Source organism: Schistocerca americana, chromosome 5 (genome assembly GCF_021461395.2).
Source record: "Schistocerca americana isolate TAMUIC-IGC-003095 chromosome 5, iqSchAmer2.1, whole genome shotgun sequence".
NCBI lineage: Eukaryota > Metazoa > Arthropoda > Insecta > Orthoptera > Acrididae > Schistocerca > Schistocerca americana.
Window position 1 is genome coordinate 116,156,392 of NC_060123.1, and position 25,141 is coordinate 116,181,532.

Genomic DNA, 25,141 nt, shown 5'->3' on the forward strand with positions numbered 1-25,141 from the left:
GGAAATTAACATCTGAGGTCATCAGTCCTTCAGACTAAGAACTACTTAAACCTAACTAACCTAAGGACATCACACACATCCATGCCCGAGGCAGGTTTCGAACCTGCGACCGTTGCAGCAGCGCGGTTTCGGACTGAAGGACCTAGAACTGCTCGGCAACAGCGGCCGGCCTGTGTTTCAGCAGAAACACACTATCCCTCTTAGTTCAAAAGAAAATATAACATATGCTTTTTTCATGTTCAATCCTCTGAAATTTAGCGTACGCGAATCGTTAAGGGCTGTTTCTAAATGGACTGCGGTTGGATTTTTCCGAACGAGTCAAGTATATTAACAACAGACATTCTCCATATATTTATGGGGTTTATCAGTGTGATTATGTTTGCTGGGTGGAACGGTGGTCTGATCATTTAATATTAAAAGACTACGACAAGGTGTGGACGGGGCCAAGGAATTGACATATCAGACGTGATTTAACACACAAATAATTTATTTATAACATACAATACATAACACCAACTACGTAAATCCTGCGCCCAAAATGGGAGGACCACAACTTTCGAATTGGAAAGGCTTTAATTCAAGAAACTAAAACACCTACTATAATTTTTAAAAATAATAATAACACAACACATAAGTAAGCGCTAAGTGAACGACCTCTTACATATTTAATTATTAATCACAAAACGTGGGTTTACCATATTCAAATTCACATTGCAATATAAAATACAAATACATGAATTCACAACACAGCATGGCTTCAAAATTTCTACCTGGACAACCTATGGTCCTAAAACTTTCGTATTACATTCCAGCCAATCACATTAATAACTTATAAGCACGGTTGGTAAAATTAAACGTTTATAGTGTAATCAATTTTAATAATCCCCAATCACCCAAAAAACAACATCAGAAGTTAGATACGGAGTATGTAAGCCTGTTTATACAAAAATAGGCACAAGGGCCACCATCACAGAAGTGCGCTAGTTGCTTTTAGGATAGGTGCTCCCATTGGCTTGATCACTGAGCAGATATTTACTTAAGCGACAGGATAAATATTTAATGCAAATAGAAGGCATTTCTAAAACTTTTTCTCCTTCCTCCCTTTTAACAAGGGGGTTTTAGTAAGGTTGAAATTACACTTTGAGGAGACGCAATAGCAATCTAGCGGGCACGCATTCACGAGGACGCCATGCCACTACACACGTACTAAACCAGCCACGTATCCGCTGTTCAAGCCAAACATTAGCAACACAGTTCCATATTCCTGACACCCAAATATTCGGGATCAAAACAAAACCAAAAATCCCAAGAGCGCAAGATCCAGCATAGCTTCAGAACAGATCTTACTTCATGCGGTTGCCTTCACAAAAAAAGGTATCGAAATGAAAACAAGAACGTGTAACAACATTACCTAATCAGCACATTGTTCTTCTTTAGGTCCCGGTAGCGCTAGACAACGCTGACATGCAAATGTTAACAAACCTCTATGGCAACACCCTCCAACTGACAAGCAGAAACCATTGTGACCCCTTATCACTCCGTGACAGGACTCGAAACCCCCAACTACCGTCAGTGCAACTCACTTAGAATAAATACAGCGCAAATACTATGGCGGACACATATACCCACGGATTAACACAACACTAGACTGAACTAGAATTACCCTTAATAATAGAGCACTAGATCTTGGGAGACAAGGAACTGACTCCCCACCCGAAATTCTGCCACCACAGGGCGGGAGGATGAACTACCAAAACATAGAAGTGCAAAGTTACACAGATAACTACCAAAATATACCACTACACCGGTTATCAACGATGCGTGGAGGAATCTGCACTGTCAGAATTGCACCAGTGAACAGAACAGAGGATTGCCACAGCGGTGCCCACAAGGTGGGAAAGACGACTGGATGAACTCAATCCCAAAGGACGATCAACTTGAAACATTCACACTTAACTTCTTTTCTCCTTTCCCTCGGCGTACTTCGACGTTTGTCCGGGACTGCTGTGCACAATTCTGAGCCGCCCCCAGTCGTCCCGGCAGACACCGGCCCAGCCGAACTGCTCCCGGGCTCAAACCCTCGCTGAACGGCGGCTCCACCGCCCCATGATGGTTTCTGTTTGTTTGCCTTCGTCGATGCAGGCGATGATCAGACTGTCATCCGCCTCCCGCGGACAACCAGTGAAGAGCGGACAGAGGGGCCCTACCGGGCTGGCGTTCCTCCACTGGTAGAAGTGCGGGTTCGATAACAACACCCGTACGCGGAAGGCAGGATGTCGATGTCACCAGAGCAGACACGAAGGCGACTGCGCGACAACCTTCTCCAGCGTGACTGCGCTCGCCTGTACATAGTACAGGCCAAAGAGTCTGCTGCAGTAAACACGTGAGTCGGTCGTGTTACCAACCTACGGTTTCTAAGTACGCCAAAGACAGAACTCGGAATCTATAGTGGGTACACTACGGGCGGGAGTTCAAACGAAAGAGCTTCATAAGAGACCAACCACGAACAACCGCGGAAAAACGAAATAGAAGCGAAGCAATAGAAGACAGCAACGAGATGCTAGAGCCCGATCGCGCCCAAACACTGTCGATTACCAAAAATATTGGCTCCACACGACGCTCAGAAAACGAGCCGTGGGAAGATGGAAGTACACACGGCTCACTGGATAATGAGAATATTGAGTTCAGAACTTGAGATTATTCTCGTTGACGAAAAACACATGAAGTAGTAAAAAGTGACAAGTTGACGGAAGAAGATGGATGAGGTGCTGTAGAAAAACGCAGTTATTACGATGACGTGACGTGCATTTTAGATTCCGCGAATATTACCTTGTCGGAAAGAAACGTCAATAAGATTGGAAAGATACGGGTGACAGAGGAAGATAAACGATGTCGAATGCGAAAATGAAGCAGTCAAATGGTGCAGAACTAAAGGCAACAACTTCCAGAATCGTATCGTAACTATTAGTAACGCACAGATTTTACCTCTGATACGGTAACAGACGTATAGAAGTACCTGGTTTCGAAATTATTATAAATGTATCTTTAACACCTGTAGACAGTTTACTTGATAGTATGGAATCAGATGTTAAGCTAATGGATACTGGGAGAAAAATATTCATCAGAATTCCTTAATCCTGCAGTGTAAGGCTTCATTAAGTCGAAGTACGATATAAGAACGCATTCAATCAGTTTTTCAGCGTCAGCTGTTAAATGGAAATATTTAAGTCTTGCAATTCAGACTATAAACTTTGATTATAAAATAACTGCCATAAATCTTCGAACTAATAGTTTGTCACATTTTATTTTTATACGGGCATGTGGTTTCAGGCTATAGCCATCAAAAGAACATCCCTAAAATAATCAAAAGAAAATGTTCCAGAAGTTGTGGAACGTAGACCTCATCCCGTTACATACTGTGACACTAAACGCAGTCCTTGCCATGAAGTTTTACGCTTACTTAACACATGAAACTGTTTGTGTACGATGTATTGTCTAGTGTAAATATGTATTGTAAATACTATGTTTAAATTATGTAATATTTAACACTGGAAAGTCAGGGCATACTTAGTTAACGTTGAAGTCAGAGAGATTGCTTTATCGTACCGCTGGGCGGGGGAGCGCACCAGCGGGCAATAGTAGCAGTGATGTCGTGCTCGGAGTAAGACGTACAGTCGAGTGCTGCTAGTCCTAGCTGTGTTACAGCTAACGGCTAGTGTGTGGATGTAAGTACGACGGAAAAGTAATGGTCGGCATATCTGGAAGAATGGCCAGACAAGTTGTTATGGATTAATGGGTATAGTGCTGAAGAAACGAGGGCTTAAATGTGAAGCGCACTGTGGGCCCAAGTCGCAACAGTAAAAGCACGCTGCCACATTGTGTCGCCGCCGTGGACTTCCGTCGATCCACCGACAATGAGGGAAGTAAGATTTACGTATTTTTCGAAGGATAAAAATGTAGAAGGCTTGCCAGTGACTGTGTTTTTCTCTGAAGTTGAACAATTAATAACAAGCACTTTATAATCGAAGTGTTACAGTTACACTCCACCTGACAATAACACCAAGTAGGTTCCTTCCGATCCATACCTTATTGAACCGAGTGTGTCACGCCATTATCAAGAGAAAATTTGTTAATTATCAAATTATTTGAATAGACGGTGAAGAGTAAATTTCAGACTGTTTTGAACGATTGGTTATCGTAGTTAATTGTTGCACTTAATAAGCTTACGCCAACCGCAGTAATTTAATAATAGACTGAAGTAATAAATTTGATTATTAAGATTTATTTCAATGCATATTAAGCTGAAGTTACTTCATGGATATTTCATGAAGCTATAAAGCCTATTCCACCTGACAATCCTCCAATTAATGAATTATTGTCATTCAAAATACAGTTAATCAATTATTAGCAATATATTTCATTATCAGTTGATTAAACTGTGCAAAGTACGTAATTTTAAAGACAGAATGACAGTCCATTATTCAAAATCTCGATAGATAATTATCTGTCGTCAGCATTGCACTTAGCTGACAAATTATGAACAAAACAAGAATCAAAATACTAATTGAAAGTTAACCATTAATGTTTAAGTGTAGTTAGATTGTTATGACATTATTTTATATGACTACTGAGCCTGTCAAAGCACTTACGTAAAAGTTCCCCTTCCACCTGCTGCGCTACAAGCAGGTAAACTTTATTTTTGACGCAATTATTCACGTACTTAACAGTACTGTCGCTCATCACTTGAGCTGGCGACCGATTTTTTAATTGCTTTTACAACTTAATCATTTCTTTCGGCAAAATTTCCACTGCCAAAATTTATTTCCTAGTTATTTCCGTTATATTATTTACCGATAGTTATAGAATGAAATTACTCATTCAATAACGATCACGTTATAACGTCTCCTGTTTCCCGCGGAATAATCATTAGATACTTCGGATTCGGATGCCTTATCCCGACACGGGACAAAATTCATAATTCACAGCCATTGTTAACTTGTAATTTCGCAAATCCCGAGAAGCAGGGGGGTGTTATAACACCATTCGAACAAGAACACAAGGAAGCTTATTTCCTTAAAAGGCAGAGACACAGACGAAGCATAGTCATTAATTTAATTAAGTTACGATATGCATAATAAAATAATGATAACGGGTGCCAATCTTACTACTAGAGGAGTGAGCGGTGATAAACCTTAATAAGAGAATAGTTCCTAACACTAATTAAAGGTTAGAAAAGTCAAAAGTAACTTTCATATATTTGCCAGTTGTATGTAACTGCCACATGAATAAAAAGCTAAAAGTTTTACATCAGAAAATAGTAAAGTGTAATTCTCTCTCCTGAAAAATAAACTGACAAGTTGACAGAAATAGCAGTTTTGGAAAGTGTATATTTTGAACAAAGCATAAGAACGTATGTAGAAGGAACGTATATGAGGAGGAGGCTGTGACGTCAGCAGCTCTCTCAAAACGCAAGCAGTCCATTAGTAACAGTAACAGTACAACGGGATGCCATGCAGGCGGATGTAGGCAGCCCACCAGTTTGTTACGGTATGCTAGGACCCGTGGGACCGCGCCAGTATTGTGGTATTAGTGGACTATGTGAACACCGCTGCCGTAGGCAACTGGCTGAGTTCACAGAATGAAAACGGAGACTTACAAACTAATGCATAGATGAACGTCATCTACCAGCGTGTGTAAAGCCAACAGTAAAATTCGGAGGCGGTGGTGTTATGGTGTGGCAGGGTTTTTCATGGAAGGGGCTTGCACCCCTTGTTTTGCGTGGCACTGTCACAGGACAGTCCTACATTGATGTTTTAAGCACTTTCCTGCCTGCCACTGTTGACGAGCAATTCGGGGATAGCGGTTGGATCTTTCAACGCTGTCGAGCACCCGTTCATAATGCACGGCCTGTGGCGGAGTGGTTACACGACAATAGCAACCTTGTAATGGACTGGCCTGCACAGACTCCTTACCTGAATTCTATAGAACACCTTTGTGATGTTTTTCAACGACGACTTCGTGCCAAGCCTCACCGACCGACTTCGATACCTCTTCTTAGTGCAGCACTCTGTGAAGAATAGGCGGCCATTCCCCAAGAAACCTTCCAGTACCTGATTGAACGTATGCCTGCGAGAGTTGAAGTTGCCATCAGAGCTAAGAGTGGGCCGACTCTATATTGAATTCCAGCATTACCGATGGAGGGCGCAACGAACTTGTAAGTCATTTTCCGCCAAGTACCCAGGTACTTTTGATCACACAGCATGTAAACTTAGGCTTCCGCGGCAATTGTCACAGTGAATCAAATTCTTCAGTGTTGGTGACCTCTTTGTCAATACGTACACCTACCGACGTTTCGGTCACTGTTACAAGTGTGTTTCTTCAGAGTGTATACAAAAGTACCCGGAAGAAGGTCACTGGCAAGTTGACCACCAGGTACAACCGACACCCCTATACCTGCAGTAACGAGATCACGTTGGCTAATACTGGACCACCCAACTCGGGCACCAGGCTCCTTTCATCTCGGGCACGCCCAACCGAGGTCTCTGTATGGCTGAGCGGTGTCGCTGGGCACTCTCTGCGAGGAATTCATATCCGACAGTATCCACCGTCACCAATGTAACTATGCTGTGACTATCACCGCAAGTCTTTCCCCATTAAAGTTCTCAACGGTCGAGGCTTTCCTGGGGGAACTATAAATAATATTAGATTCGTCACCAGATAATTAAATCATACACTTGTAATTGATATTACTCTCATACATGCCATTAAGAATATTTCACTTACTCCCTCATTTCACGGAAAACGAAATCCAGTAGAGTAACAGATAATTTGGAATGACAAACAAGAGCAAAATGAAATAAGAGTACTAATCTAAGGACATCTATATTCTGTGTAAGGCAGTCTGCAGACTTAGTCGCTTAAAGTCTGCAATTACAAGTTTCTTAAGGTAAGTTTTCATTTGTGAGAGATAGTGACTCATTTTACTTCCTGACTCTTAACAGTGAGAGCGACAGAAAAATTAAATAGGGCTACCATATTTAGCAGTATTTTCCCATTACTATACCTGCCGTATCAGCCGTCGCTCCAAAATTACGAACAAACACAATATGGCGTGGCGTTAGCCAGTTAGGCCGTTCCATGCTTGAGCAAACATTAAATTTGTTCTTGCCCGTCTTCACCTTTTCGGAATTTGCGTTTTATCGATGTACTCTGGGAGAATATCGTTTACAAATAACAAATCGCGAGATGAGTATTTCGTTTCAAAGTGACAGTGAGTCCCGCAAGGGTTCGTTCATCGATCTCGTGATCAACTGTGTTAATGCGGAACCAAAATTACTGTTTCGGCATATTGTTGAATCGGACAGTAGCAGCCGTAGTTGTTCGGGAGATCCCTGCCTCAAAACAAAGCTTACGATACGTGTTAGATGTGCAAGCTGTAGCTTTGTCCGGTACTAGGTGCTGACAAGTGACAAAGGTGCCAAATGTGGACGACAAGCACCCATTGGTGTTTCGTATTATGCTTCTGTGTGTCGGAAACAAACAACAGGAATGAGGAAACGCGTGTACAAATGCATCTGCGCCAAACTGTTTCATTCCTTAGTACTTGGAGACCACCCAGAGGAGCCAAAATAAATTCTCTCCAAAAAGTATCCTGTTAACTCCGAGACCGAAAATCTTTGTCTAGTATTCACTCCTTGTTCACAAGCACTACTAACTTTGTATTTGTGGGTGAAGGTCCTGATTTCCTTATCCGTACCTGTCCCGAAACCATTTTATTTGTTCTTCATTCGAGATTTAAAAATACCGATATGACGCTAATGGTAATATCTAAAAATTACGTGAACGAGGTGAGGATAACGACAGTTTTAGCGCCACGGCCTCAGTTCTGAGCACAACAAAGAACATAAATTCGTAAAGAGTAGTGTTTAAAAGACAAACCTGCTTTTAACTTATCCTTTACAAGTCTTAATTCTGGATCGGAATTTTGATATAAACCTATTGGAATACAGCAACCTCAAAGCGGATTCCGTCTTCAATGAAGTACTATCGAGAGAAAGCTGTACTGTAACCTCCCCACAAAAATTTAAAAGAAAATGAAAGACAATACCTAATACAAATGGGAGCCGAGTGTAACCTCCCCACAATAATTTTGAAAAAGTATGGACAATATTATTTAAGAATGCTAATGGACATTGCACTAAGCGTAACCTGCCCACAATGAAATGTACTGACAATGGCAACAAAAATGTGAAATTCGCAATCTGACTCAAATATAAATTCTTCACAACATTTAAAGTCCATTCGGTGATAAGAAAATTCAATTAAACCGAAATATCGGTCTTTGGCCCTGTGTAAAACAATCAGAATTAAAGTCTTACCTCAGAATAACTGGATGTCAAATTTCTGCTCTTATCGTGCGCACGGCTTGGAGGAACTGCATTGCAAATAATAATATTGCTTTTTTTTGTGATTTTACTGAAATTTTCCTTTAAAAAAAGTGGAGTGAAATGGGAAGTGCAACGAAATCTTTAGTTCAATAAAAATTAAATTTTTGAAAAAATGCTTTTGAAACAAAAATTATTATTGGGGCACTTGTTGGAGAATAATTACAATAAATAAATTTTTACATTATCTAATGATTATATTAATTAACAGTATACCTCATTCAGCATCTTGACCAGTGTTGCCGACCGCCTACATCACACAACCGCACTGGGCTGCTACTACTGACCGACCGCTCTGCATGACGACTACTAGCGTACTGCTCGTAACTAGATCGAGCTACAGACTTCCACGACTACAGACAGAGTACTGCTCTGCATAGCGACAACTAGCGAACTGCTCGCAACACTCGCGCGGTCAAGCGCATACTCTCTGGTCACAGATACTACAATGCCTCGCCATCGCTGCTATGTTACATACGTGTTTCATAACCCTCCACTGGGGGGGGCAAAATTTTGGCAGCGATGGTGAGTCATTTGGACTTGCCAAGCGCGGCATTATTTTTCTTTAATTAACAAAATCCTACAACTTACAGAATATTTAAATGTTGTGCACACGCACTAAGTACAAAATATATCAGACAAAGACAAAATGTGAATACAAAACATAGTAGCAAATCAGAAAAATGTATATACAATTTTTTTGACAGATAACAAAGTGCACAGGCACTGAAAAAATTCTTTAGCATATTCATAACAAATAAACAGACTGGCAAAATATTATGTTGACAAGTGACATAAGTGTACTCGCACTGGAGTTCAGCGAATCGAAAAAAATGTATAACCTACGAAAAGAAATGATGTTACCAAAAAAAATGATTTTCATTATGTGACAAGAATTAGGATAGGAAAGGGAAGGATTGCATCATGGTTGTAGCACTTTAGATTGCACACAGCTGTTCTGAAAGTCCATATCTTTCCACAGAAGTACAACACCAAGTGACACAACTTGAAGTTCTTTTCCCATCAGAATTTATCAGTGTAGCCAAGACACTGAACTGTCGTAGTAATGTTCCATGTTTTCATTTTGGCAGTACATTAGGTACACCAAACAGTGGGACCATAATAACGTCTTCATTGCTCACGGTGGTGGACAGCATGTCGTGTCAACACCACGCTCTTACAAGGCACACCAACGTAGAATTAGTGCAAAACCAGATATAGTGCTCCATGATCAGTGGGATAAACAGGACAAATGGACATTGCAGTAATTCAGGGTAGTTAGCTTATGAGGTGAAGGACATCAAGTCACATAATATTGACAATTACAGACTTAATTAGTAGTTTGTGGCATTCATAGCCCAGTTATTGAACATTTCTGTACCAAGTATGTAGTATTACAGAAAAATGTTCATTAATTGTTTTACATAGAATCAGTAGCCTTCTTTTCCTGGTTACAAAGCATTATGAAATAATCGCATTCTTTTCAGTTACAGAGTATAATTAGGAATCATTAAACTTCTCCTAATTACAGTTAATTAATCATTTGTCATTCCAATAATAATCATTAGCCTTTCCCTAATTACAGTTGATTAATCATTTGTCGTTAATTAATCATTTGTCTAATTACAGTTAATTAATCATTTGTCTAATTACAGTTAATTAATCATTTGTCGTTAATTAATCATTTGTCTAATTACAGTTAATTAATCATTTGTCGTTAATTAATCATTTGTCTAATTACAGTTAATTAATTATTTGTCGTTAATTAATCATTTGTCATTCCAATAGTAAGAATTATTAGTCTTCTTCTAATTACAAAGCATTATTAAACAGTACCATAGTTAATTAATTATGTGTCATTCCAATCTATTAAGAATCATTAGCTGGCATCATGGGTAATCGTATTACAATCAACAGTGGTAGTCCTTGGCCTGTTACAAAGTATATTTAGTAAGACAGAATAATGTTCATCAGAAGTCTTAGTTGAAAAGGAGAGTCAATTATTGGCCTCGCATTAACATAATACATTGAGTGATACAAATTATTGGCACTCATTGGCCATTAACTCAACATGAAAAAAAGAGCTAATTAATGGCATAATTAATAACAATTCTTCAAGTGACATTAATTATTGGCACTCAGTGGCCAGCAAGTATTGAACAGAATAAAACATAGTTCATCATTCAGTATTATTCAGATCATTACGAAGTCATTATTAAAAATCAGCTAATTACAGTCATAGCATTAATAATCACAGGCATTATAAGTAGTCTCATTACCATAAACAGTGTTCCTCCTTCAGTAGTATTCAGATCATTACAAAGTCATTATTAAAATCAGCTAGTTACAATCAAAGCATTAATAATCATGGGCATTATAAGTAGTCTCATTACAATAAACAGTGGCAGTTATTAGCTAGTGACAAAGCATTATTTTATATATATATATATTTTTTTTTGTCTCATTAAGAAGTCATTACTCAAGTGACATACTATTCAGAGCTAATCAGTATTATTCAGAATTTTCTCAAACTGGTATCACTATTTGGGACTGTTTATACATTTTTTTTGTTAGCAATGCATTGCGTTGGGATCGATAATTAATTGCTGAGGCATAACACTATTTGCTTTTGACCTATTGCTGCAAACGAGGATAGGTAACGTCATTCGTCATGAGTCAGCTGTAGCAAGGTTATGTAACAAGGCAGTATATGTGATCACATTTATAAATGATAGACACAAATGGGTAAAAAATAAAAATGCAAGTACTAGAACAGGTATAATAACTAACAGGTTTAGTAAGTATCATGAAAAGCTTCTCCTGGAAAAAATACAAAAACGGATTATTGACCTGAAAGAAGAAACGCACACTATGCTGAAAAGTAGTGAACTTCGAATTAACAGGTAGTGAAATGTGTATAAAATATGTTCCATAGCTGTCCTTTCCAAAACTTTCCGTCATCCTACTATGCAATATAACACCTGCTGTCAAAGCAAACTGCAACAAATACTTAAATAACTACGTAGCATAAATACATAACTTCAACACTATCCTCATCTGTAAAGAAAAAACTTCATTATCCATATCATCATAACTTCACTATTATCATCATCTGTAAAGAAAAACTTCATTATTCATAACATCATATCCTTCATCATTATTCATCAGTATTCATTATCATCTGCAAAAAATCACTTCATTACTCATTATACAACTATTCCTTATCTCTAGCATATTTCATCACTAAAACTAAGATGTGTAGTTCAGTCTGACAGCCTGCATCAATCACCTTGTATTCTGAAAGAAAAAATTAGTTAAGACTGCTATTCTACGATGAGTATAGTATATTCTTGTTAATGTTTGTTAATCCTGATCCATTTACTCTTCCTCATAAAGTTATTGCATCTCCTTTCGTTTATCCCGTAGGTGAAATTCCCATTTCTGTTGAATTTATTTCTTACACGCATCATTTCTTTCTGAAATTCATGAACAAAGATTAATGTCTTGCATTTAAATCATATACCCACTAAATAATGACTGGTTAATGGTGACATAATTAACCATACAGCATAACATGACAGAAAACGTAATATGTCAAAAACATTGACAGTGTTCAGATGCAAAAATGTACACAGAATAATACAATGCAGCAGCAAAAGGAAAAATGTAAAACAGTCACGATGTTGAGATATCATAGGGCAAAAAAAAAAAAAAAGTCAAAGTCGACTGGTGTGTGTTATATCTTAACTATTTCACAGTGCATATAAACAAAACTGGAATACAATCATACATAAAAAGACAAAATGTGACGTTCGTTGTGTTCAGCTTGTATGTAGTGTAGCTAATCGAGGTGAAAATTAAAGACTTTAATGGAGAGAGAATTTGATAAAATTAATACGTCATTACATAGAATTGCATAATTATTCATAACATACGTAAGTTCATTTGGAAAAATATGCACGGTCTGATGTGTAACGACAAGAAAAGCGACCTGCTAACCTTACCTTGCCGGGCACTTGCCAAGAGAAAATACGATAATCATCAGTAATTAGTCACGTGAAATAATTGCATTAGTAAATGGCATCATAGTGTGTTGAATCATACAGTGGTTTCACTCAATAAACGGTTTAATGTTTGAGATATGGTGATTGCCTTTCGATTTTCTAGTTCTCAAAGTTTCGACGTGTACAACATTGGGGTGAGGGATGCTGCGAATCCGATATGGACCTGCGTATAGAAGTTCAAATTTACTGCACTTACCTTTTAATTTGCTGGATAAATATGTGTACGTATTAATATCTTCTGTCCAACGTGAAAGTCGCGGCGTGTACAAACCTGTTTTTGCTGTCTTCTCCGGCGCTCTGCGGCACGTTTGATGTTGTTCAGCGCAATGTCAATTATTTCGTGGTGTCGTAGGCGACGACTTTTGGGGAATTTTACTAATTCTTTAATTTTGTTTGGTGGTTCAACGTTTTTTAGTACAACAGACGGAGATAGCATAGTGGATTCATTTGGAATGGAATTAATTACATCTTGGAATGAGAGTATGTGTGTATCCCAATCAATATGTCTTTTGTGGCAGTATATTCGGCACAGCTTACCAATTTCTTTCATTAATCTTTCACAGGGGTTCGAAGAAGCGTGGTACTTGGATATATAAATCGGAGAAATGTTTCTAGCTCGTAACATGCATGTCCATATAGCTTGCTGTAAAAGAATTTTGGGTAGTTGCGTGCGTTCGTCGTCTGTATTTGCACTGCTTTGTTTAACTTTATCGGAAATCATCTGTATTACGTCGTAGTCAGCTTCGTCTGGAGTATTATAGTTGTGTACGTACGTATCCGTGAACAATGCAGAATTACAGTCTAAGTTGCGTGTTGCGGAAATGACCTCTGTGCGGTTAATTGTTTGTTCTTCCGCAGACAATGAATGCTGAAACTCTGAAGCCAATTGTACATTTTCGTCCTTTAGCATTAAATAAGAATTTTGAAAATCAATAACTGCGTCGTGTTGTACCAGAAAATTCGTACCTAAAATTACGTCTGTTGTCAATAAAGGAACAATCCAAAAATTTGAGTGGAATGTGTGACCTGCAATACAAAATGATAAATGCGTCTGTAATTTAACGTCTACACCTTTACTCGATACTGCTCCTTTTACTTTCATTTTGCCTAAAGGTAATGTCGGATAGGTATTCTCTTTGTTACACTCGTTAAAAGTTTCTTCATTTATTACTGATAAAGGTGATCCGGAATCGATTACTGCTGAAAATTTCAATGAACCAATTTTAATTTCGATGACAGGATGGGAAATGGTTTTCTGAACAACTGGTCTTTCCTGTAAAAGAGTGTCTCTGATGTCGTCAAAAGTAATTACATTTTCGTGAATAACATTCTGCGTGTCTAAAGTAGTGCTTACGTTACTGGAATATGCAATCTATGCTGTATTTGGTTAAAATCTATCGTACGTCCTGTTATTTACGGGAGGATGCTGTGGCATATCCACTATATGAACTGTTCTGTTATTTCTTACTGACGTGTTACGCTATAGATGACACCTATTGGCTGGTTCATTCATGATAATGTGTTGTTGCTGATGTTCTTGCTGCTGAAAAGATCGACTGTTATTAAATGTACGCTGAAAATTGTGCTCATTATTTTTACGTTGGTCATGATAGTCATTTCTATACGTTGCATTGCGATAGGAATTGAAATAATGTGTTGTCTGTACGTAGTTATTTCTTTGCTGCCATGCGTTATTATTTGTTGGAGCTGGGACTATACGTGCACGCGGCGAAACATTAAAGCCTGGTTGACCTTGTAGACTGCATTGTTGGTTACGTATGCTAAGCGGTTGACTTTCATGCTATTGTGGTGAAAAACGTCTATTGTTACCAAAAAATGCGTTTGCTGTTAATTTTACACATACTGATGATTACGATTTTATCCGTTATTAAAATTACGCTGGTTCTGGAGTGCCTACTGAAAATTGTCACAGTCGGTAAAAGTTGTCTTATCGGGTATTCATTACATGTTTCTTAATTCTAGATAGAGCAATAGTTAAAGAGCTGTTTTGATAGATATAAAGGATAGTAGAAGAGAAGGCAGCAGTGCAGAAAACTAAAGATGAAACAGCACTACTACAGCTCGGGGCCCTATGCTCGCTACGGCACATATTCATTAAAGCGTAATGAATCCCCTGAGGTCAATTACGCACTGCAAATAATTTTTAGCTTTTGTGTTATAGGCAATGGCGGTACAAATTCAGAAATAAATTGCTGTATTCTTGCTAATTCTAGTTTCTTCATTATAGGCAATGCTGTTGTAAATACAAAAATAAATTGTCGCATCTGGTTCAAAGCTAGTTTCTGCATTACACGGAGTAGCGGTGAAAACATAAAAACAAATTGTCGTATACCGCTCAAATCGTGTATCTGTGTTCTGCCATTATTAAATTCCTTACATTTTCTTACAAATGCAAATTGCTCATAATCAACGTTCTCGTCACTGAATTTGATAACATGCTCAGGCTTGTGTGTGAATCCGCTCGTCTGTGTCATTTTGTACTTTAAGTTGTGTAGCTTTTCAGATTTTAATTCGCGTGGCTTTTCGGATTTTAAGTCGCGTAGTTGCTGTAAATTGCTCACATTATACACGCTGCGCGACTCTGATAAATGCTCGCAACGTGGCGGATTCTGTGACGTATTGGTGACTGAAATAATTGTTAATTCTGTTACTTTAATACTTTCGTCAATCTGGTTGTTGTGTCGTGCAAATTTCTCGTCATCTTCCGTATTCGGAGTGTGTGAAACTTCCACTGACTCTAAATTAATTTCGTCGCGAATCTGTACTTCGTTTTTAGGAGATTCTTCAGTGACTGCATTAATTTCATGTATCTGTGTTTCGTTCGCTGAACATTGTTCAGTGACTGCATTAGTCTTCTCTTTATGTGATTCTGTTGTACCTACACGTGTGCTACTTGATTCTTGTGCAACAGTGCCAACTTTTTCATTACTGTTATTAGCACAAGTCTTGGTATTCACACGTAATTGTCCTCTATTATCACAATAATGCGCGGCAATGGCATCAAGCTGTTCATTAATCTGTTCATTCCGTTCACTAAGTTGTTTGATTTTTCTATTAATGTCGTCTTGATCTTCATTCGATTGTTTATTTCTTTCATTAATTAATTCACGTTGTTTGCGCTCGTTTCTCAGTACTTCAGTCATTAGTTGCACTACTGCCGCAATTTGATCCAATGTAACTTTCCCTACTCTATTATTTGTGCTGTTTGCTCGTGTACATGGAATTGTCGCGTTAAATGAATCCGTCGAATTTTCAGTACACTGACCATTTTCATTCGAAAAATTTGTCTGTACGTTATTTGAATTTTCTAAATCGGGTGGGTTAAGCTCGGCAGCGCTCATTACAATAGAGCGTCTCGCGTCATCAATTGTCGTCAAATTAACAGACGAGACAATTGAGTTCGTTTGTTCATCATTAATATAAAAGTCATCACTAGTGGTTGTAATGCACTGATTGTCAGTGAACGCAGGATTGTCATCATTACACTGCGTGTCACAATTACTATCAGTCACGTTGTTTAAGTCGGTAATTTCATTCATAATACTTCGCGATACACTATTCACAGTCTTTCGCGGCATTTTTACAGTGGTCACAATTATTCACAAAACAATAAGCACAAATGCAAAAACAACACACAAATACAACAAAGCAACGAATTGCCGTTGACCTGTAGAAAGAAAGTCACAATATTAGTAAAAGCGTAGCGCCAAATCCTAATTATACTTAAGCAAATAAGAGCAGATATCTGACTGTTTTTCAAAAGATTCTCAACGAAATACGATCCTGGACTGGGTGTCGCCAAGTGTAACCTCCCCACAGAAATTTTTGAAGGGAATGTAATTACAATACTTAATAGAAATGGGAGCCAAACGTAACCTCCCTGCAATTAAATTTAATGACAATAAATGTGAGAATCGCAATCTGACTCAAATATAAATTCTTCACAACATTTAAAGTCCATTCAGTGATAAGAAAATTCAATTAAACCGAAATATCGGTCTTTGGCCCTGTGTAAAACAATCAGAATTAAAGTCTTACCTCAGAATAACTGGATGTCAAATTTCTGCTCTTATCGTGCGCACGGCTTGGAGGAACTGCATTGCAAATAATAATATTGCTTTTTTTTGTGATTTTACTGAAATTTTCCTTTAAAAAAAGTGGAGTGAAATGGGAAGTGCAACGAAATCTTTAGTTCAATAAAAATTAAATTTTTGAAAAAATGCTTTTGAAATAAAAATTATTATTGGGGCACTTGTTGGAGAATAATTACAATAAATAAATTTTTACATTATCTAATGATTATATTAATTAACAGTATACCTCATTCAGCATCTTGACCAGTGTTGCCGACCGCCTACATCACACAACCGCACTGGGCTGCTACTACTGACCGACCGCTCTGCATGACGACTACTAGCGTACTGCTCGTAACTAGATCGAGCTACAGACTTCCACGACTACAGACAGAGTACTGCTCTGCATAGCGACAACTAGCGAACTGCTCGCAACACTCGCGCGGTCAAGCGCATACTCTCTGGTCACAGATGCTACAATGCCTCGCCATCGCTGCTATGTTACATACGTGTTTCAGTACAAACATTCAGATCGCGTCTATATTTAAAAGTGAAATAAATATTATACAGTGGCTTTATATCTTCATAAATAAGAAAAAGTGCACTTCCCAAAATCCAGACATGCAGTATCATATACTGCTCGTACTTAGTGGCACTCAACTAATGCAAATACCTGGATTTAACAACTTGTGTGCATAAGGAGGTAAACAGTGATGAATCTTTCTCAGGTTTTCAGCCGAGTGGTGGCGTCGTCTTGTCGCAACGTTTCAATGAGTTTCGTATCCATCATCTTCGCCAGAAGACAAGACGACGCCACCACTCGGTTGATAACACGAGAAGAATTCATCAGTGAAATACGCCGAGAAAGACTGAAATCACAAGGAGTTAAACAGTCACACACACACCCAATCGAGCTAAAAGCAGTGTCAGGTTTTCATTTATCTGTAGGATGCAGGGAAAGTTCAGTATAAACAGGAAAGAACGATGGAAGATATGGTTTTAACTTCCCTTTCTCAATGTGGACGATAGCGACGAAACACAGGCCTTGTTTGCTTCCAAGATGTGGAAGCAAATTTGCCCTGCCCTTTTAAATCCCTGGAGTGATTGGGTTGTATCACGACAAATCTGCAAAGGAGTTGCTTTGCAGAACGCTCGTGTGAGCTAAGCTCGAATATACGAGCTTGTAGCTTAAATGTCTGGAGCATCGTTGCAATGCGGGTTAACAACGGGCACCGAATGTTTGCAATGAAGGGTAGCGTGAATGTCCACTGGTTTATTTATATTTTATAGATCGTTGTGCAACTACTCAAAAGCCTGAATTCGCAGACGTTTGTAAATAAGACGCCACGTATCACGAGAAAACATATTTACCAAATTTTTCAGTAACAATATTATGTGGAGGATTCTACAGTGTGTTACAAAAAGGTATGGCCAAACATTCAGGAAACGTTCCTCACACATAAAGAAAGAAAATATGTTATGTGGACATGTGTCGGGAAACGCTTACTTTCCATGTTAGAGCTCATTTTATTACTTCTCTTCAAATCACATGAATCATGGAATGGAAACACATATCAACAGAACGTACCAGCGTGACTTCAAACACTTTGTTACAGGAAATGTTCAAAGTGTCTTCCGTTAGCGAGGATACATGCATCCACCCTCCGTCGCATGGAATCCCTGATGCGCTGATGCAGCCCTGGAGAATGGCGTATTGTATCACAGCCGTCCACAATACGAGCACGAAGAGTCTCTACATTTGGTACCGGGGTTGCGTAGACAAGAGCTTTCAAATGTCCCCATAAATGAAAGTCAAGAGGGTTGAGGTCAGGAGAGCGTGGAGGCTATGGAATTGGTCCGCCTCTACCAATCCATCGGTCACCGAATCTGTTGTTGAGAAGCGTACGAACACTTCGACTGAAATGTGCAGGAGCTCCATCGTGCATTAACCACACGTTGTGTCGTACTTGTAAAGGCACATGTTCTAGCAGCACAGGTAGAGTATCCCGTATGAAATCACGATAACGTGCTCCATTGAGCGTAGGTGGAAGAACATGTGGCCCAATCAAGACATCACCAACAATGCCCGCCCAAACGTTCACAGAAAATCTGTGTTGATGACGTGATTGCACAATTGCGTGCCGATTCTCGTCAGCCCACACATGTTGATTGTGAAAACTTACAATTTGATCACACTGGAATGAAGCCTCATCCGTTAAGAGAACATTTGCACTGAAATGAGGATTGACACATTGTTGGATGAACCATTCGCAGAAGTGTACCCGTGGAGGCCAATCAGCTGCTGATAGTGTCTGCAGACGCTGTACATGGTACGGAAACAACTGGTTCTCCCGTACCACTCCCCATACAGTGACGTGGTCACGTTAACTTGTACAGCAGCAACTTCTCTGACGGTGACATTAGGGTTATCGTCAACTGCACGAAGAATTGTCTCGTCCATTGCAGGTGTCCTCGTCGTTCCAGGTCTTCCCCAGTCGCGAGTCATAGGCTGGAATGTTCCGTGCTCCCTAAGACGCCGATCAATTGCTTCGAACGTCTTCCTGTCGCAACACCTTCGTTCTGGAAATTTGTCTCGATACAAACGTACCGCGCCACGGCTATTGCTCCGTGCTAATCCATACATCAAATGGGCATATGCCAGCTCCGCATTTGTAAACATTGCACTGCCTGCAAAACCACGTTCGTGATGAACACTAACCTGTTGATGCTACGTACTGAGCTGCTTAGAGCTATGAGTCGCATGTCAACACAAGCACCGTAGTCAACATTACCTTCCTTCAATTGGGCCAACTGGCGGTGAATCGAGGAAGCACTGTACATATTGACGAAACTAAAGTGAGCCCTAACATGGAAATTAAACGTTTCCGGACACATGTCCACCTAACACCTTTTCTTTATTGGTGTGTGAGGAATGTTTCCCGAAAGTTTGGAAGTACATTTTTGTAACATCCTGTATAATAGAGCACTCACGTACCGTTCCCGTCGTACATTGAAGACAACAGCAGACTATTTACAACACGCATATTGGCCTTTAAGCTGTTATCCATATTAAGATCAATACGCGAGTGCAGTGGATGAAGCCCTAACGTGTGGTGGACTCCCATTCGTGTCACGCATAAGTTGTCAGGCAAATCCAACACCCTCCATGAAAACCCTGACATGATGAGCAAATCCAGTAGTATGTCACATAGCTCCGAATAAATCGTGACATTATATTAACCAAAGTAGTACGAGTAACGAGTGAGCAAATGGAATACCACAGACTAACACAAGAATGCCTAAATGCATGTCATACCTTCCCACAGTGAGACAGACGCAGTTCCAAGGGGAGAAACGAGATCAGAAGCCGAGAGCAGAACCGTGTTAAGCGAGAAGGCCCTACGATAAGGGACGGACACCCACGTCGCCAGCTAACCGCTACGACCACACCTCCCGCAAGTTTTTAGCGGGAGAGTTTTTCGCATCTCTGGTACGTTAGGACCCCCCCCCCCCCCTCAGCCCATGTTAAAAGCTAGAGCCCTCCAGAAGAACAGTATGTATCTTACGATAACAGGAAAAGGGCTACACCACCCGCAAGTTTTTTGCGTGGGACTTTTTTTCGCGTCTCTGTTATGTTAGGACCACCCCCAGCCCATGTTAAACGATAGAGCCCTCCAGAAGAACAGTATAGATCTTACGATAACGCTAAAAGGACCACACCAGCTGCAAGTTTTAGCGTGAGACTTTTTCCCTTTTCTGTTACGTTGCAAACTTTAAAAACATTGCTCCACCACGAAAAGTGTAACGTTTCTCATTGGATATACAGAATTTCTGTAGGCGGAGCTTAATGTTAACATTGAGACCCTGATTGGTCAGATGAAAACACAGCCAGATAGTTTTTTTTAAACCAATTTCGGTAAATTGTAGTAACGAGAAGTTAGGAGAGAGTTGCCTCGGAGACGGCGAGGTGAGCGTAGCTGTGCTGTCCGCCGCCCCCTGACGAACACCAACAAGGTAATGAACACACGCGATGCCGCATAACATCGCATAAATCTTCACTCAGAACTGCAAAAGTCTCATCTGCTACACCCACTTTTTGCGTAATACTAGTGTCGATCGTCAATTAAAGCTCATGATGTTCACATTTGCCACTTGAAATAAAAATCTGAAAAACGATGATTTTTCTGTTATATAGTTACTGAGATGCCACATCAGCCACTGTAATTTACGACAAGTTAGATAAGTAATTAAAGATAGTTGAGGGTCACTGTAGACCATTTTGATAGTTTTCTATTTTGTGAAACTTAATTTAAACCTAAATTTTAGATGTGATATGGCATAGGTCATCCTTCGATCCATTCAGGGAATATTTGTTCACATTTTTGCTGAACGCAGTTGGTTTTTACCATCCTGTATTAAAACATTTTCTTTTATCAATTGTGCAATTTATAAACAATGTTTTGTGAGTAGAATAAAATTTCCAATGGTAAACTTGACTGCTTTTTCGACGCTATTTTACCAGCTAACTAAAAATAGGAAAGCCTTGAACCCCTTCCACTAAATTTAGTTAGTACTAAGATTCCTTTACAGGGAGTGCAGTGGAGCTGACGATGAAATCATTAATTATTTGGTTATATCATCGCTAGTCTCACTGACCTCTTTTGAATTCTACATGTCATGTGTGGTCTGGCGTCTCCTTACCAGCAACAGGTCCCAGGTTTAAACTAGTCAATTCCCTAAAAAACAAGCTCAGAGCGTCGTTGCGCGAAAGTGGCAGGGAGACACGATATAGAACAAACAGACACCACGCAGAATGTTTAGAAAATGGCGACTCTGCCTGGATGGTAAAATACCATGATTGAATGTCGACCACATACCTAACTAGGTCAGAAAACTAACCTGTTGAAAAATTTTCGTAGTAAAATTTTTTTTTTCTGAAGTTATACATAGTCGAAAACAATAGCTGCGGCGATACATAGTAAAAATATTCAATAGAAAGTGAGTCTGGCAGACAATAGCATAAATAAGTTATGAATTTTAAAAATTGTTAGAATTAAGTTTTCTCTCCAATGCAAGCGCACAGGTGGCGGATACATCGTTGACAAGTTCGTTCTGACCCAACAAGTAAATGAATGGTTTGTTAAGTCGTGTGAACAAAAATGTTATAAAACGCGTGAGATCGTATTAGCGCATGTCGACTCGAAGTAGGGCGCGTGAATTGCTTTGTAAACAGAAAATAAGGGATTCGGAAAGATTAGCAATGGCAGATCGAGACCTTGACCGAATTGAGGTAGAGGCCCAGCATGAAAATGGTCAGAGAATAGAGGACAGTACAACAGGCGATGCTGTATCGCGAGAAATAGGACATATAACGCAGCATAACGAGAATAATGTACGCCAAGGCATAGAAAACGTAAGTCAGCATACGATAGAGGAGCAGGAAAGTAGAGAGACAGTCGATGAGGATTCTGACTAGCGTCTTGAATACGTAGAACCTATAGTACAAGTAATCAGAGCTCCCTCACCACAGAGTACAAGGATTGCGAGAAGAAACGTGTCACAGCACAGTTCAATGTAGTCGGTTGCGAACCAACACTTGGGCGAAAACACAGAGCGTAGGACGTCGGAAGAAAATGCAATAGGACCCACCAATCTGGCAGAATTATTACAATTAATGACGGAAACCATGACAAGACAAAATAAAGAAATTGCGAATCAAATTAAAATTCAGAATGCAGAAATGACGAAACAAAATGCAGAAAGCACGAGACAAATGCGTGTGATTAAAGTACAAAACAAAAAATTTCAGTTACACCTAAGTCATATTGAAGACGAGTCGAAAGAATCTCGAGAAGTGATAGGAAACTTAATAACAGGTCACAATCTATTGAGATCAGATATTGACAAGGTACAAGCGGACGTACAAACATTGCGTAATGACATTCAGGACGAGATCAAAACATTACGTAACAACACCCAGGGAGAAGTGAAGAAACTAGAGAAACAGATAAACGCAATGACTAGACAAGCAGCCGGTACAGCGCGTGAAATTGTTGAAAACAGTGTGTTACACAAACGTATCACAAAAGCAGCACCGAAAAGATATGATAACCGCATAGTCAAAATAAAAGCGCATACGAAGCGACAATTTCAGAAATTGCGAACAGAGTTGTTGCAAGCCATTGAAGAGCGTACTGAACAGGATCGAACAAGCACGGAGTCTGCAACCACATCCGTATCTGTAACAGCACCGGAAAGAACAAGCAATTAAGGAAGATATTACACATTTGCGATTCCAATCACAGGCGGAAAGTAACATACGTGACAACGGAATGCCAGGTCGCGAAGATTACAGTGCAATTCAGCTACACGTTCACAATCGATGGAAGAAAAATATTGCGTACCACTCCAACGATACTACGCAAGGGTCGGCGAAAGTTACAGTGGACAATATCCAATGGATCTACCACAACCGGAAAGAACGACGGGAGAAATGATCAGAAACAAAAGTGGCGAAGAATCGCGAATTTCATATGGAACTACGACGAAGCACGACAACGATCATTTCCTCACAGTCAGAAAATTTCAAACTCATTACATCCACGAACTTTTATTGATCAAGTCCGAGTAGGATTACCAGAACACTGGACGCTAGCACACAAATTAGACTTTATATGTGCACACATGCCAGGAACAGTCGCAGAAACCATGGAGAATGTTGCAGCGACATGCCGACCGTACGAAGATTTCAGAGAGAAGTTTCTCTCACGATATTGGTCCAGCGAAGCACAGAACAGAGTGAAGTACGAATTATTACAGAACCCATATTTTGAAAATTCAGGAGAGAAGAGTCCCGTGAAATTTTTCTAATTAATGGCAAAGAAAAATCAATGCTTAGATGTACCATACAGTGACGAAGAGTTGATTAAATTATGCGCGATGAAGCTACCATTGAAATACCAGCATGCATTAGAGGGCGCGGAGACAATGACGTCGAAGCATTTAAAGGTATTCTAAGGGAACCAGAGTTCATATTTTCGGAAGATGACGCAAGAAAAAGGCGAAGCGCACGTGAAAACGAAAGCAAAAAGCGGTGGAATCCACAAGACACAGTACGAAGAAACAATAATTACGAACCATGTGATAACTTCGCACCAAGAAACGGCAATAGATTTCAACAAAGAACCGGTTATGGATTTTAAAGAGAACGTGGCATTAACTATAATTTACCCAGGAACGGCAACAACTATTACAGAGGGAATAACGACAACCGGAACAGGAACTGGAAAACCAATAGACCGACAGATTATCAACAAAGAAACCACTATCAACAAGCTGAACAAGAAAAGAGAATAAAGATAGAAGAGGTGGAGGTAAGACCACCAAACCCCGATAAACGTTCGAATTGACAGCTAAGCGCCCATGTCAAAGAGAGTGACGCACAGACCCAGGACAATTGCAGCACCTTGAACAGAGAAGTAAAAATCTTATCACGAGAAGAGAAGAAGGAAGAAACAAATCCGCAGGGACCATATGAAAACGAAGACAAGTAAATAACAATTTCGTGTTGGGACGAAATTAATTGTGAGAATACTGACGAGGAAGATGAATTACCAGAGGCATGCACAACGAATATAGGAGGAAAGGACGAAGTAATGAGTATTGCAGAGCTATTTGAGATGGATACCAGTGAAAGCGAATTCAATGAGGATAATGCGCAGTCGACAGAAGTTGAAAATAAGTTACGAGTGGGCACACAACCTGACGTATATAATGAAGGAAGTTATGAAACGATAATTAGAGCATTTAGATGCGATTATGTGGAAGTGGCGACGAAGAAGGAAAAGATAGACGTGGATGAGGAAAAAGTAGATGATGTTGAAGACAGCGTAAATGAAGGAAGAAATAGAGAAGAGGAAATAAAAGAGAGAGAGAAGTAGCAGTCGAAGCTTATCTTACAGACAGGTCGAATTCACAAGGGAAATTCCTAAAAAGACTCATGTATGATTCAGTGGAGGATTCGTTGATGCAAGAAGAAGAAGAACAGAATCAACCCTTTCAAATTCAACCAATTGTGAAGGCCATGGTAAAGCATATCCCAGTTAAAATTGTAATTGAAAGCGGAAGTGAACTGACTGCGATCTCAGAAAATTTATTCATGCAGTGTAATGCCAATGAAGAATTGCCAGTTCTGAAAACACGTAAGATTAAAGTAAGATGTCCAATTAGAAACAATGCTGCGGAAATTACGAGACAAACAAGGTTAACTCTTTCGTGACAAGGTCAAAAGATCGAAGCCAACTTCGTGATTATACCTAAACTAGCTGTAGAATTGATTATAGGTGCAGATTTTTTAAATGAGAGACGAGCGATAATAGATATGGGGAAAGGTAGCGTAACATTCGGGAATGTCACACTTCTCTTTGAGAAAAAGCTAAAATTAGAAGAAATACTGGTTATAAACTAACAATTAAGAATGACCCGAGATAAAGAGGATGAAGAATTAGAATGGTATGTACAAAAGGGGGAATCGCCCCAA